The 13,435-nt window shown below is 28.6% G+C and overlaps 1 non-coding gene across 1 annotated transcript; it reads left to right on the top strand.

Annotated features, from left to right (window-relative positions):
• Nucleotides 1–401: 401 nt before the first annotated feature.
• On the top strand, nt 402–520 carry LOC131181302 (U5 spliceosomal RNA). Its single transcript, XR_009149929.1, has one exon. It is a non-coding gene; the product is annotated as a U5 spliceosomal RNA (small nuclear RNA).
• The last annotated feature ends 12,915 nt before the right edge of the window (nt 521–13,435 follow it).

Below are 13,435 nucleotides of genomic sequence, written 5' to 3'. Positions count from 1 at the left end.
CCACACTAATTGAGAGAGCTTGAAACTTTAGTTATATAAGCTTAAGCACAAGAAACATATGCTAAGGTTAAAGAAGAAACAAGCGAACAAATGAGAACATCTATAAAATAGGTAGAAATCAAACACACAAAGCAGGCAATCATGCAGTGAGAACAAAGCGAACTATTCCTTCACCTTTCACTAAATAATAACATGTGCTCGTTGCAGATAGCTGCATACGCTAATTTTTAGAGGGTTCGCCTTTATAATGTGAGCCCATAACAATAGTTAAAATTTTCAGTTCACACCAATAAAAACTAGTCCACGCCACTGAGAGAGGTTAAAGCTTTTGTTGTATAAGCTTAGGCCCAAGAAAAATATCCCAAGGATAAAGTTGTCGAAACCAGATTCATGAAGCACGCAATTGCATGGTGAGCATAGAGTGAACTATTATTTCACCTTTCACTAAAGAATACCATGTGCTCACTGCAAATAGTAGCATACGCCAATTTTTGGAGGGTTCGCCTTTAAAATATGGGCTCACGGTTAAAATTTTCAGTTTACACCAACAAAAATTATTCCAAGCCTCTAAAAGAGCTTGAGTTGTATAAGCTTATACCCAAGAAACATATCTCAAGGATAAAGGAGAAACAAGTGAACAAATGAGAATCTCTATATAATATGTGGAAAGTGGATACACAAAGCACACAATAAGCACAAAACGATGCATTTCATTAAAAAATACCATGTGCTTATTGCAGATAGCGACATACGCTAATTTTTAGAGGGTTAGCCTTTAAAATATGGGCCCATAATAATAGTTAAAGTAAAATTTTGAAGGAAGGGTAGAAATTTCATGTTTTTTGGGTTTTACTTGGTGCATTTCAAGAAACTAGAATGATTTTTCTAAGCTTAAAATAACATTTTTCTCATCTTTATTTCATAATGTGCATCTCTGAATCAGCTGAGTACTATCAAAGTTTAGGGGCTATAGTTTAGATGTAACAACCTGAATTTTTTCTTAATATATATATATATATATATATATATATATATATATATATATATATATATATATATATATATATATATATATATATAGGGATGCACTAGACTTAGGTAGTTATAGAAATTATAGTAAAATCAACATCTTACTTTATGAGTCGAACGCTCACTCCTGTTCACCCTATTTTTCCAGGGTACAGGAGGAGTTCTTTTTCAGAGTAATAAGCTCTCTTCCTCGCAGGTTCATTAACAATTATTTAATTATAATATTATTTTCTAAAGTTGAAATCTAAAACTTTGCATGTGTTAGCAGTGGCATGGGCCTTGTTGGAGACTATGTTAATCTAAGTTTTTGATATCAACAAATGAAAATTTTTATGATTTGCATATAGTTTAAAATTGATTGTATCAAGGTTGAGCTGGGCTCCCCTGGCTTTAGATTTTAATAGTTATCGGGTTTGGTTGACTCGAATAAAAATATAATATAATATTTTATTTTCTTTTATTTGGATGATAGGCCTCAGTTTTGGGGCCCTGATTATGGATTTGGGATTAGTAATGTAACATCCCTAATTTTCAAATAATATATATATATATATATATATAGATTTTAATAGTTATCGGGTTTGGTTGACTCGAATAAAAATATAATATAATATTTTATTTTCTTTTATTTGGATGATAGGCCTCAGTTTTGGGGCCCTGATTATGGATTTGGGATTAGTAATGTAACATCCCTAATTTTCAAATAATATATATATATATATATATATATATATATATATATATATATATATATATATATATATATATATATATAAATTTTATTCTAACCCTGGTACTGTGGACTTCACGTATGTACTTTCATTTCGTGGAAATTCGATCGTCGCTCGGATTTATAATTTCGGGCCGAGCAGATAAGCTGCTGGAACCATTTCAGAACCGAGTCAAGATTATAGGCTACCCCACCATTTTCAGATGTTCTGGACGCATTCCAGTTGTCAGATTTGGTATAGGTAAACTTGAACTCTACATTACTCAATTTTTGCCTTGTACTGGGTTAGAATAAAATTTATAAAATATTCGTGAATGATAAGAAAATTACGATTCCTATTGCAATAGCCTTATAATATTGTTAATGACCACAGGGCAGGTTTATAGAATTTTTAAAGTTAGTTTGGATAGTTTTTGAAAAATATTAGTTTTGAAGTCTTATAATTGAGTTGTCTGATGTTGTGATTATTGCTTGGTTTGGAGGGCCCAGGAGGGGCCATATAACGATGATGAGATATGGGTTGAGTTTAGAAGTGTTATTTGAACCATTTTGCAGGTTGGGTAGATCATAGGTATAGGGGAGACTCTGCTAGATTTTCAGCACAACTTAGGGTGTCTTTGGTGTTTTCTAAACTTGTATTGAGTCAAATATATTAAATAATTGTAATGAAATAGTTAGGTGAGCTGGGACAGCCTTCCTCCTCCGCCTAGCCGCCGCAGTGACCTCAGTTTAAGTTTGTGAGTAAAATATTAATTTTAATTAAATTTCAATATTATTATATGTTCAAGCATGCTCATGCATCACTTATAAATATGTATCTATGTAGTTAAACACTAGGCACATTTTATATTGCATTTATAATTGTTGAAGTGCCATGGATGTTGTTTGTGGTAATTTGGAGCAGTGTGTGTGCGTTGGCGTGCGTGTGATATGGTATTGGATATAGACAGGATGGGTATACACGGCTTGAGAGACACTCGCTGGGACCTCGTCCTTAAGGGTAGACACGGCTTGAGAGACACTCGCTAGGACCTCGCATTTGATTTATTAAGCGAAAGTCTGGCTTGAGAGACACTCGCTGGCAGAGGTTAGATTAAGAGGGCTGTACAAGGGATCAGCTCCCATATATGTATTGCTTGACAGTGTTAGGTGTGTGAGTGCTCCAAATTGCCTTTTTGCTGTTATGATGTAAATTGTATGAAAATTATGATGATGTTGCATTTCATTCCACAGGGTACATTAGCTTTAAATAGCTATAGAAATTATACTTAAAATTAGTATTTTACTCTCTGAGTCAAACGCTCACTCCTGTTCATCTATTTTTCCAGGCTACAGGAGGATTATTTGATGTGGCTAACTTGTTCTTCTTCTTCGCAGGTCTATTGATAGTATTTAATGTATTTTGTACAATCGAGTTAAATTTTAGACTCCGCATGTGTTAGAAGCACTTATTTTTATGTTGGACCTATAAAATTATTAACTGTATGCATGATGGGATTGGATGAGGGAGCTGAACTCCTATTTGAGTTATGATATTTTGATTATGTGGAGGGTGAGCTGAGCTCCCCAATTTATTATATATTGTGTTTACAGGTCGGGCGAGTCAAAAACTCCACGTTGAATGGTCCATTTTATGGTTAGACTCTATCCGGTTGAATTCTTAAAATTGAGCCCAAATGGGCCTTAGAGTTGGGTTGAGGAATAGTTAGGCTTACTACGGGTCTCGGGGGCTTTAGGCTGACCCAGGTCCTAGTGTTGGTCCGGTCCATAGGTTGGGTCATGACAAAAGTGGTATAAGAGCTTAGGCTTTAGATTCATGGGAAAGTGTGCACCTAGAGTTGTCACATGCAGAGTATAGGATTCTGTTTCGTCTTTTTTCTGTAATTCTTTGTTTCTAGATTATGCGTTATTCCTCGGTTAATATAAGAGTGCTTCAGTTTAGCACCTCAGTTTTGTGAAATACATAGAAGTGTGAAATAGAGTTAGCAAACATGTTGAGGTCTGCCATGGAAATACATTCTCTAAGAAACACTATATTTCTATCAGTATGGGTCTAAGTGTTGTGCCTATCTGGTGCTAGGCACGAGTACATAAAGGTGAGTTTTGATAGTATAATTGCACTAGATAAGGGTGAGGATACCACTGCTGGCAGTCGTCAGTGGATGACCCAGTCAGAGTAAGTTTATGATAATAGTAGATTCAAGAGAGATAAGAGATTAGGAGACCTTGTCTGTCAGGACGTATCGTAGTAACTATACAATGTTTTCGATGTTGGCTCTGTAAGCTGCAGATTACAGTACCGACATGAGATTATCATGTAGAGCTGCGTGCATCCCCGTGGCGCTCCATAATGAGGGTGTTTGCGGATGGCCTTTGTTTTGGTACAATTATGCCAGAATAGAGTTCTATATCTGTAGAGGAGTTGGGAACTCTTGGTTAGGGATCTAGAGCTAGAATATCGAAAGGTCACAGTTGGGTGGTAACTAGAGTCAGTAACTCGGTTACCCTAGCATGAGCTTGAGTTACATCAAGAGTTGCCATCAAACCAGAGGTTGCGGATTAGTTGCAAAGTAAAGGTGACATTTATAGAGTGAGACCATCTGGTCTTCCGTATGGAATTTTGGATGGAATTTATAGAGTGACTCTCAAATGTTGATATTTTTAATTTTATTATTGGTTTCTTCAATTTATGGCATAATTATACTATTTTAAACACATTACCAAGTATTGATTATTGATTTAAAAGTTTAATTACATTCCTGTACTTATTAAAAAAGTTTAATTTAACTTATTTTTAATTTTTTTATTTAATTAGCTCAAAAATTTTAATTTAAACTTAATTTAATCCAAAAATTAAGAAACTTCTTGATTTTTAGATTTAAACTAAAAAATAAAGAAATTTAGCCTCAAAATTAAAAAATTAAATTTCTTGATTTTTTATTTAAGTCAAGAAATTTAGCTCATAAATTTTAATTTTTAGGTTAATTTTAGCTTAAATTAAAACTTCTGGATTAATTTAGATAAAAAATTAAAAATTTACTAAATTGAACTTTCCCAATAAGTACAGAGACTAAATTAAACATTTTGCAATTGATTATTTAAGAAGGGTATATGTGTATATATATATATATATATATATATATATATATATATTGCTGTTGTAAGTATATAATCATGATTTGTCATATGGATGTTTTCTTTGGTAATTATTAATTTAATTATATAAAGTAAGATCATTGGTGTAAATTTAATAATTTTTAATATTGAGTAGTTATCAATATAGGATTAATTTTAGGTTGGCTAGTTGTACTTGACCCACACAAATTTGGCTCCATTCTCTTGCAAACAAATTCAATTGATTTTACACTTTAATGCTTAGATTTAGAATATCTTGGTAGACCAAATTTGGCTCCTACTTCTTCAAATCATTTGTACATTTCACCACATAGTACAACATCTCTTCCTTAATATGTTTTGGCATTTTTATGATCTACAAACTCATAAGATTCATGGCTCTAATTAATTGTATAATTCTATCTTCTCTCTTTTTTTTTTTTTTCCTTTTAACAATTGATTTTAATCAAAACTCAAATTCGAAATTTATAATAATAGAAATGACTCTAATATTATTAAATTAAAAGTACATTGATTTTTTATTTTTACTTGTTACCAATTGTTTTTTGAGTACTGCTATTTTCTCACATTTTCTGTGATATTTGCCAATAAAGCCTTGGTTTAAAGATAAAGCAATCAAAATTGAGATTTCAATATCCTAAAATTTTTAAAAGTTATATGTAAATAAAATCGAAACCCTTTAGAGTAAATTTTATAATTTTTTGAAATGTGTAGAATATTTATTAAATTTTTAAAGTTATAGAAAAATATAAATTAGAGGGCTTATGAAAAAAAAAATTATTAGATATGAAGTTATTTAGCTTTAATTAGAAGATATAAAGATTTATTTTATTTAAAATTTAATTTTTGAGCTTATTTAACCATTTACTGAAAGTATATGAATTTATTTAATTTTTTTAAATACTTATTATAGTTTTTTTTAAATAAAAATAGCTATATAAATAGATTAATTATATATTCGAAAAAAAATATTGCTGTCTTTCATACTTACATATATTTAAAAGCATTTTCATTACATTAATGCCGAGATTAAAGCTTAAGATACTTTCATAGATTTTGTTGAAAGGTTAATTGGATATAAATATGTTACAATATTAATAACTAAATATCGATATTATAACTTAAAACCTTTTAAATTGAATAAAATCTCCTTTTAATATTTGAATCAATCTCTTGAAGTCTTAGTCTTAAATTTCAAAATTAAGAGATCTTAAATTTAAATTCTATTTATTTAGTTGTTATTATTTATTTATTTGCTTTGTACTTATAAATTATTTTGATATTGATTAACTTTATTTAAAATTAATTTAACTGTATAACACTTATATTTCTTATTTTCGAAAAAGGTATTTGATATTTTCTTTTATAAGTTATTTAATTTATTATAAATTATTCAATTAATATTTTCTTTAACAATATTAATTTGGAGGGGAAAAAGCTTGAAAAAACAATGATGAGGCATTTCTTTGACATTAATTTAGTGGTTGACAAGACCAAGTCAAAGAAAATAGCTATTGACATAACATATTAGCATCTAAAATACTTGCAAATTATTGCCCGCAAAAGTCATAGAATAATTATTCTATTGTTTTTTTTCTCTGAATTATTAAAATATCTTTTTTTGCTTCACTAATAAAGCACCATAATTAGGATGACAAGGGCTAGATATTTAAGAGTACTTGATTTAACTGAATTTTAATAGAATATATATGAAAAAAATTTGAATTTAAAAAATAATATTTATTATTAGTTTGAGTGAATTCAAATTTTACATATTAAATATTTGTTAATTAAGTCTGTTTATATAAATAATTAATTAAATATAATATATATATTTTTATAATAATATTTATAATTTTTATATATTTTATTTTAATAAATAAAAAATTTAACTATTTTATAGAATTTCTAAAATTTTAAAATATAAATTATTGATAAAAAATATTTTTTTATCAAAATTATTAATTAAAATATATAAAATTAAATATCTTTAGACAATAATAATCAAGTTAGAATAAATTAGATATTAAGAGTATTAATTAAATTTAAGTTCAAATTAAATGATTTTCATATGTATCTTACTAATTATCATCTCTAATCATAATAACACTTTTTATTAATTTTTTTTGTTTATTATAATATTATTCTTATAATATTTTTTTTTATCAAAAAATATAAAATAATCTAGCTGCTTCTTATTTAAGAGGCGCAAAACTTGTTTTATCTTTCTTGCCTACGCAAAAGTTGCAAAAAGCTAAAATCATTATAATATATTGGACCTCGAAAGTTGGTCTATCGATTCCTTCCATTTGTGATACCACCCATTTACAGTGGACCTTGTTATTTCCTTTATTTTTTTATTTTTTTAAAAATACATGTAAAACAACAAGATTATTAAGATTAGTAAAAAAATATCATATAAATTATATTATAAAAATTTAATTTCTAATTTTTTGCATTATGGAATTGAATTATTGGCCCAATCACTAATGATTGGTTTTTAAAATTGTTGCTTTGAGCAGAAAGAGGTAATATAAGAAACAAGTTTCTGGATTAGTGTGCATTGACACGAGGCTATAAGTTTTATATATATATATATATATATTTACATTCACCCACGTCTACGTTTACAAGACAGCGGGACCATGATTCAAAAGGAATAAAGTAGGTCACACACCGTACCACGGCTCACATTTTGGCAGTAAACAACAGAACAAAGCTTCAGAATTCACCGATTCTCTCTAGGGTTTCCCAGGCTTTTTAAGGTTGAATCCATTCTTCAATAATAGCTGATCCACTACGTTCCCCTCACCTTTACTGCCACTTAACCACCTTCTTAAACATCTTTAATGTCCAAACTCGAACAAGCTCGCAGCTTACCTTTTTCACATATCATCACTAAAAAAATCTCAATAATAATAAGTTGGTTCAGTTAATAAGACTCGATCAATACTTACATTAAATTGAGAGTTTGAATCTTAATAGTTACCTCCCTAAACTAGTCATAAATGACCTATTTTGATGATGAGCCTATTTTGAAACTTTGGCAGGCCGAATCACGTTATCCCAATTGGTGTTGTCGTCTACTATGCAATTTATGCTATGCAAATCACGAAGCAGTTTATGTATATCCACGATGAGTGTGAACAGAAACGGAGCCAGGGGCGGGTTAAAGGTGACATTGGGTGCCCTTTAATTTTAAAAATTTTTAAGGGTTTAATGGTAATTTTTAAATTTTTTTCTATTCTTATATTAAATTTTGATGAGCATGAGATCTTAAAGGTTTTAAAAGTTTTAAATGAGTTAAATAGTAATTTTATATAAATTTTATTTTATAGTTATAAAACGATTATCATCGTTAGTTATTCAATCCCTTTAATTAATATTTAAGTATGTAATTTATTAATAAATTATATATTTTAATTAGGCATCCTAAACTAAAATTTAGCCCCGTCACTGAGTGTAAAATGTTATATCAATGTCTCATGGGTGACGTATATGGGAATGAAGAAGAAAACCCATCTTTTCTTTTAGAGAATTGTTCAATGGTCAACACAATATGGTGGTTTAGGGTTACATAATATGTGTACGCTAAATTAAACAATTTAGTTTTAATATCAAAAAATATAATGTAATTTATTCAAAATTTATTTTTACTACTAAATATATAAAATTTATTGTCATAAGTTTATGACAGCAGTATATAAATTATTATATGTTATTATTATAAAATTATGGTTGTAAGTATTTTATAATAAAATTGTGGTTGCTGTAAAAAAAATTATTAACAATAACAATTATTACTGTCAAAAATTTTAATGGTAACAACAATTACTGCTATATCTTTTTTATGTATTATTAGTAATAATTGTTCATGTTGTTGCTGAATATTAGTTTTATAGGCAATGAAATTAATATTGCTATAAAATTTTTATTGTTGATTCTTACATTTATTGTAGTGACATTAGTTTTAATTTTACTGATTGGATTATTTGTATCTAAAATTGCTTAAATTAAATTTATTTTTTAATTTATAAAAATATATTGATTTTCATGATAAATATAAAGAGTATTAATGAAATATACTCTTTTTTTTCTTAATTAACATACCATATTAGTAATTTACAAATATAAAGTATAATTGAAAAAGTGGATAAAACATAATTTATTAAATTATTAATCATTGTTATTACAATCATTGTTATCATATGATTTCTTGATTATTATTTCTGTGAGCAACATGTAATTTTAACTTGTTTTGAGACATTTGATATTGTAGCATTGATGTAGGAGAGTTGATACCCATACACATGAGTTGGAAAAAATTTCAACTTTGATTGAAAAACCAACAAAGTGAATTTTGTTTGATTTACAAAATTTTAACACATAATTTTATTCTAACTAATTAAAATAAATGCATGCGAAATTAATTTAAAAAAATAATTTTTTTTTATATAATATCAAAGTCTACCTTGTTTCAATATTAGTTCACTAATAGATATTTTTACCTATAAATTTTACGATTCAAATATTTATGCCTGAGTATAAGGGAGATGCAGGCAAACTATCTCCCCACAAGTGAACTTTTTAAGGAGAAATTAGGCCGATGTACAAGAGTTAATACCCATGTACATGAGTCGGAAAAATTACAACTTTGATTGAAAAACCAACAAAGTGAATTTGGTTTGATTTACAACATAACAACTTTTAATTAATGTATACAAAATTAATTGTAAAAAAAAAAAAAAAAGAAAATGTGACACACAAGAAACACAAAAGGGAAATTTTCTTTTTTCTTTTATCAAGTAATAATTACTTATCTTAACCTTGCCGGCACTTAATGACTCATTACCTAAAGATTTCCCTTTATGATGTTTATGCCTTGGAAATATATATGTTGCATATATGGTTAAAATAGGGATTAACGCAATTCAATTAATTAAGCATTAGAATATATGCTAAAGTGTATGTACTTATTTGTTGTTTTTAAAGTTAACTAACACTAAACCAACAAGTTTTAGCTTCCTTCTCACACTCATTTGCAAAGTAATCACTAAGCAAAAAGGTTAATGATTTTGATTAATTAACAATCAAGAAAATGAAATCTTTAATCACAATTTGAAAGGGTTTTCTATACATAGGTTAATTTTCCATATTGTTTATTTGCTTAGGATACCCTTTTTGAGTAGGGGAATAGAGACTTGAACATAAATCTGTTAGGTGAGTGATATACATCCAAGTCAGACTAGACATTTGCTTAGGATACATGCTTGCTACATTTATGTGCACAATGTCATTCACAACAATGACTATCCAACTCTCTTTTACCTTGCCTTTCACCCTTTTTTTTTTTTTAATTTCTTTTTAATGAGTACATTTTTGTGATCATAGAGGAATTAGTGTACTATTGAAGTATTAGATTAATAGTTAATAATTAAATATTTATTTTGTAATATTAAAAAATTAAAAATTTAAATTTAAACAATTTTTCTTCTTTTAAAAATTTTCAATTTAAAAAACAGAATAATATTTCAATTAAAATTTTCATTTTTGTGAAAAAAGAAAAATAAAGACAAAAAAAAGAAATATTTTTTTAATTAAAAAAAAATCTTATTGTACTTCAAAATGTACATGATTTCCAATAGGTTTTCAATTAGAATTTAGAGAAATTAAACACTGCTATAATCTATACATAGTTTTATCTTTTGACTATCACATACCCTTATTTACCTTCTAATATGGGGTTGACAACTTTATTTAGAATTATTAATAGAATCAGTTTTTGCACAGTTGCATTAGCATTATTAAAATCAATAATATTTTTTTTTATAAAAAATTTATCTAAAATATTTTTTTATTAATCTATTAATACTATCAATCGCATATCTATATTACTAAAAATTTGAATGTATAACCAATTGGATTGGTACAAATGATAGAAAACTCTATATCTCTTAAATAAGGTCGAGTGTTTGATCATTGTGAATGGATAAAATGCTGCGAGTGCATTAAGAGATACCTATCATCAACTGAAAAGAAAAACTTGAAAATATAAAAGTCCCATTGAATGTCATTATTTGCTTCGGGTCTTTTTCCCTCTTTGAACATGTAGTGTTTAATATCATATTCTTCTTTGAACTTGTTTAAGCTGCTGGAGGGTACATTCAGCAATTAGAGATTTGACATTTGAGACAGTATAATTCTGCTTTTTTTTTGCCCCCTTCTCATCACAAGTGAGTTGACATTTCTCAATATAATGTTATGGGGAACCATGACGACTCTGTATATTTTTAACATTTTTCTATGCCTACCTCAAACTTGCTATTTATGAGAGTAAGCCTAACACAAGGTTGAAGGAGAGTAAAGATGCATATGATCTATTCTAATTTGATTGGGGTTAAGGCTTGATTTGAATAGAAAAGGGAAATTGATTATACTTGAAATGGGATTAAGATTTAATTTATTTGAACCAAGTTAAGTTTTCATCAAACATCATAACTTGGTGATGAAATGGAAAAGTTGATGATCTAAAGATCAATGTGCAGAAACCAATCTTCGCCTGATGTAAATGCGCAAGTGTTGTGCAAATTACTGCTATTGAAGTATGATAATGTTACTTCATACTGCAAGTTCCAGCAAATCATTAATTTGTAAAATTAATGCATTAATTATCTATGTGTGTAATCATTAACTAATAGCTAGTTCAGAAGTAAGAAATCAATCACAGCTTTTTGTCCAATTAAATTTAATTTTCCAATTTCAAATTGTAATATGCTTATCATATAAGCCTATAAAAAGGCTCTATGTTTTGTTATTTGTAATGAGAGATATATGAGTTTCTGAATTTCTTCTCCTATGTTTTCTTAGTTTTTCTTTTTAAAATTTTCCATCTACACCAACAAATGCTATCAGAGTTTTATTGATCTTAAGGGAACAAATCATAGTTTTTTTTTCTAAAGAAACATGGCTACAAATGTTTCACTTTCAGCACCACCGGTTTTCAAAGGGGAGAACTAAAACTTTTGGTCTGTCAAAATGAAAGTTTTTCTCATAGCATATGATCTATGGGAGACAGTTGAGAAGGGATATGAGCCAACTACACTTCCAGACAATCTTACTATTGCTGAGCTGAAGTAACAGAGGAAAGAATCAATAAAAAACTTCAAAGCACTCGTTTCTCCATTCAACAGTAAATGATTCAATATTTCCAAGAACTATGGGAGAAACAATAGCAAAATTTTCTTGGGATATTTTTCAGGAGGAGTTTTAAGGTTCAGAAAAGGTAAGGGCTATTAAGTTGCTAAATTTGAGAAAGGAGTTTCATTCCTTAAAGATGAATGAAAAAGAGACAATTAAAGATTATGTTGCAAAGCGAGTTAATGTTGTTAATGAAATGAAAATTTATGGAGAGAATATTTTAGATCAAATGTTTGTGGATAAGGTGTTAGTATAAAAATAAATATGAGCCAAGAATTGCAACAATTGAGGAATCAAAAGATCTTAGCAAGTTATATGTAAATGAACTCATTGGATCTCCGCAAGATCAAGCGCAAAGATTCAATCTCAAATCTGAAAAATCTGTTGAGGCTGCATTTTAAGTAAGACACAACTTCAAAGACTCATCTTCTAAAGGAGGTAAGAATTTACTTGCAAGGAAGTGTCCTCCAATGTGGCATATGCAAGAAAATTAGCCATGAAAAAAAAGATTGTTGGCATAAGGGAAAGCCACAATGCTTCAAATGTAAAAAATTTTGGCATATGCAAAAAGCTTGTAGGTTCATTGAAGAAATCACATTAAATACATAAAATGCAGCACAAGAAAAAGAAGAAGAAGAAGAATTGTTTTGAAGAAATTAATTTTTGGTGGTGAGATGTGTGACACCCCTTACCCGTCTACAGTATAGCCAAGTAAGATATGTCACACAGTGTACCGGAACACCATATTTTATCTCAATCATCTTTATCCTTCCTTAATTTATTTCTTCATAGTTATGAAGTGCAATTGTAAAATATAACTCATTTAAGTCATTTATTGAACTTATAAATTTATTTGAGGTTCCGAAAATTTTATAGAAAATCCGGCAGAGTACCGGCTAAAAATGGAGAAAACAGTTCTTCGGAACCTGTGAAAAACACTTCCAATAATCATTTTCAATCATTCTCAAACTCCAATAACCATCAACATGGTCTCAACAATTCTCAACATTAGCAATCATCTCAAGTTCTCAACATAAATCCACAATTTCATTCAAATTCAAAATCAACTAAAATTTCATGAAGATATACTCAAATTTTATTAATTAACAAAATTTTACAAAATATGTACATCAACATATGATTACATAAATTTGCTATTTACATGAGTTCATAATTTACAAATTACAAACTACTACCTATTACAAAAGGCAAAAACATAATTTTAAAAGGGACCTAAATGTCTAACCACTGATGCACTGTAGATGAGAGGTGACTCTGACTCTAGGCAAATCTGTGACCTCACCCAGTCTGTGGCCTGCTGGGCTCTCTGTCTGTCTCTCCAAA

This window comes from Hevea brasiliensis, chromosome 6 (genome assembly GCF_030052815.1).
Source record: "Hevea brasiliensis isolate MT/VB/25A 57/8 chromosome 6, ASM3005281v1, whole genome shotgun sequence".
NCBI lineage: Eukaryota > Viridiplantae > Streptophyta > Magnoliopsida > Malpighiales > Euphorbiaceae > Hevea > Hevea brasiliensis.
Note: the sequence above shows the minus strand (reverse complement) of the source record. Positions and strands in the feature narration are given on the sequence as shown.